Genomic DNA, 3517 nt, shown 5'->3' with positions numbered 1-3517 from the left:
TCCCTTTCTTCCACATCTTCACCAGCACTAGTTGTTTCTTGCCTTTTTGATGATAGCCATTTTAACAGGTGAGGTGATAGCTCACTGTAGTTTTGATTTGCGTTTCCTTAATAATTAGTGATATTGATCACCTTTTCATGTACCCGTTGGCCATTTGTATGTCTTCTTTGGAAAAAAGAGGTCAATTTCTCTGACCACTTTTTAATAAGGTTGTTTGTTTGTCTTTTCCCCCCTTGAGTTGCATGAGTTCATATATATATATATATGAACTGAATATATATATTGAGTTCTTCTTCTTCTTCTTCTTCTTCTTCTTCTTCTTCTTCTTCTTCTTCTTCTTCTTCTTCTTCTTCTCTCTTCTTCTTCTCTCTTCTTCTTTTCTCTTCTTCTTTTTCTTTCTTTCTTTTTTTTTGACGTAGGCCTCATGTTGCTCTTCTTCAACCTGGCAGTTCTCTCACATCTTTTTCAAATTGTTTCAGTTGAAGCACCATAGCTTTTACACTGTTCTTCAAGTATTTTTTGTAGTTGATTTTTTTCTTATTTATGACAATTTTGATATAATTTTATTGATATCCAAAGATTTGAGCAATTTTAGACCATAGTTATTTGCCTGTGATGTGCAATCAGGTCTCCAACATGTTTTTTTTTCTATCTTTTCTTAGCCTTGGAGGTAAAAACATACTTCAATTGTAAAATTTTCTGTTATTTTATAATTTTAATGTTATTGCTCACACTCAATTGCTTTGCAACATGTTTTTTCTACTATCTTTTCTACTTAATTTTCACAACATTCTAGCTTGTCAAAGTACTTAGCAAGGTCCTTCAATTCTAAACCAGCTTCTTTATTTTAATCTACATATGGAGATTCTCAAAGTTGAATTCTGTCTTCCCTTAAAAACTGGGACTGCCCTAGCCAGTTTGGCTTGGTGAATATAGCATTGGCCTGAGGACTGAAAGGTCCCAGTTTGGATTCCGGTCAAGGGCACATGCTCAGGTTGTGGGCTGGATCCCCAGTGTGGGGCATGCAGGAGGCAGCCAATGAATGATTCTCTCTCATCACTGATGTTTTTATCTCTTCTTCTCTCTTCCTTCCTCTCTGAAATCAATAAAAATATATTAAAAAAATAGAACCAATTTAGGTTCTCTATTAAAAAACAACAACAACAACAAAAAAAAACTGGACCTGCTCCAGCAGTCTCCCTTGACCTTAGACCCACTGACTGTTCTTAAGCTGGACCTGGAGCCTGGAAGAAGGAGCCTGAGGCAGAGCATCCACCATGGCCAAGTACCTGGCTCAGATTCTTGTGATGGGGGCACGGGTCGTGGGCAAGACCTTTGCCTGGGACCTGCACCAGGAGTTTGCAGCCAGGTGGGCAGCAGCTGATACCAGGGATGTGCTGGACACCAGTCTGCAGCTGCTTCTCAATCTCTGGTCTCAGCCTCCAGGAGGCACAGCAGATTCTCACTGTCTCCAAGCTGAACCCAGATGAGATCCAGAAGCTTCCCCTGCCTCTATGATCCAGAGATAGCACACCTGCACTATTTCCCCTCCTCTGCAGAGCTAGGAACACCTATTCAAGGTGAAGGATAAATCTGTGGATGGCTCCTTCCTCTGCAGTAAGAGGTGCTCAGAGCAAAGGAATGCATGGAGGAGGTGCTCATATCCAGGCCCAGAAGGACAGAGAGAAAGATCAGAGGCTCCAAATAGGACCACTTGCTCCTCCCACCCCACTCCGCCCCCCACCTCTAATTTATAGCTCTGTAATGAATGTCTTTTCCACAAAAACAAACAAACAAACTGCGACAATTTTGCTTGAAGACATCTCTTTTGTTATCCTATGGCATCAGGGCATCTGCCATGACCCAACAATTACCTGGATGAGCAGATAGGCCACTGTTTTCATTCTGGGTGAGCCTGACCCCAACCCCACCCCCATTCAATGTACTTTGATTATATGTCAGTGATTCTAACAAATGCTCCACTGAGTTTTTACATTGCCTGATTACACTAAAAACAAACAAACAAAAGAAAACACAAAAGCAAATGCAATAATTTTAATTATTTAGATAATGAGATTCCTGAAATTTATGAAGATAATAAAGTTGTAAGACTGGGGATATTCACACATGATTTTCTTCTTTCTACCATTAAGATCCTTGATTTTTTTATTTTGTTGATTGTTTTCATATTTAAGCAAATATATTTTGGTTTTCTTTGAGTAACAGAATGACAGCAGAAGGAAAGAGCTTTTGTCATTTAACTTACACCAAATTGGGTTTCAACCACTCAGGACAATATGGGCACAAAGAAAAGTGACACAGCTGCAAATGTTTTTTTTTTCTTAAAGTACAGCCTTTCAGAGGAAGTTTGGTTAAGGAAGTGATTAATTCTTAACACCTATTTGTCTTTACCACTTGATTGCTATGGCTCCTTGTTACTGGGGGTTACATTTTATTTGCTTTTATATCACCAGATTTCACAATGTTGAGGTGATCACTAAAGATTACTTGTTGATAATTGCCCTAGCCAGTGTGGTTCAGTTGATTGAGCATTGACCCATGCACCAAGTGGTTGCTGGTTAATTCCCATGAAGGGCACATACCCAGGTTGTGGGATCTGTCCCCAGTAGGAGGTGTGCAGGCAGCAGCCCATCCATGTTTCTCTCTCATTGATGTTTCCCTCTCTCTTCCTCTCCTTTCCTCTCTCTCTAAAATAAATAAAAACATTTTTAAAACATTACCTGTTGAATGGTGAACATTTATTATTAACAATATCCCAGTCTATGAATGTAGGCCACAAGGTGTGGTTATGAAAGAGAAAGAATTGATCACAGGGGCTTCAGGTTTGGTCTATAAACTGCAAGGGGTAATGAAGGGACTGGGCAAGAAATAAGGGCAAAAGGAGACATTTAATCCTAGAAATACTTTGCCAAAATGTGGATAAAACAGACTGATAAGGTGAAATTTGAATTTGTAACAACTGCAAATGAAATAATTTTCTCTAGATTTACTAAACACTGTCTCATTACCTAAGGTGACTCATTGGTACAGAAGTTCAGAAACTCTGAATGGAACAAAATATCCCTGATGGATATAAGGCTAGGGAATCTGGGGCTTTTGGAAATATTTTCTGCCTCTCTCTGTAGAGATTCAGAAATTTGGGTTGAGGGTGATTTGGATGCAGCAACTCCACTTTTTATGTATTTACACCGAAATATTTTAGAATTCTATTTATATAAGGTGACTCTAAACCAGAGTCTATATATAAACATGTTGACTAAATACAATTATTAATTAGATAAATTTACTCTCAAAAGTGCAGTGAAGGCCAGGGGTGGGGCAGGGGCTTGGTGAAGGAGTGTCAAAGGGGGAAAAATGGGGAATATGTGTAATGCTGTCAACAATAAAAAATAAATGAAAAAGTGTCCTAAGTTTAAATAATAAATTACATATTGGTTTTATTGCAAGTTTATTTTACTTATATTTGCTCTACTTATAAGACTTTTATCTATTTTAT

The 3517-nt window shown here is 38.4% G+C and overlaps 2 pseudogenes; one reads left to right on the top strand and one right to left on the bottom strand.

Annotated features, from left to right (window-relative positions):
* LOC102239828 overlaps positions 1–1279 on the bottom strand; it is a 3958-nt pseudogene extending 2679 nt beyond the window's left edge.
* LOC102239507 lies at positions 1278–1890 on the top strand (annotated as a pseudogene).
* Positions 1891–3517: the final 1627 nt, after the last annotated feature.

This window comes from Myotis brandtii, unplaced genomic scaffold (assembly GCF_000412655.1).
Source record: "Myotis brandtii unplaced genomic scaffold, ASM41265v1 scaffold271, whole genome shotgun sequence".
In the NCBI taxonomy this organism is placed as follows: Eukaryota; Metazoa; Chordata; class Mammalia; order Chiroptera; family Vespertilionidae; genus Myotis; species Myotis brandtii.
This window is presented reverse-complemented; position numbering and strand designations above follow the sequence as displayed.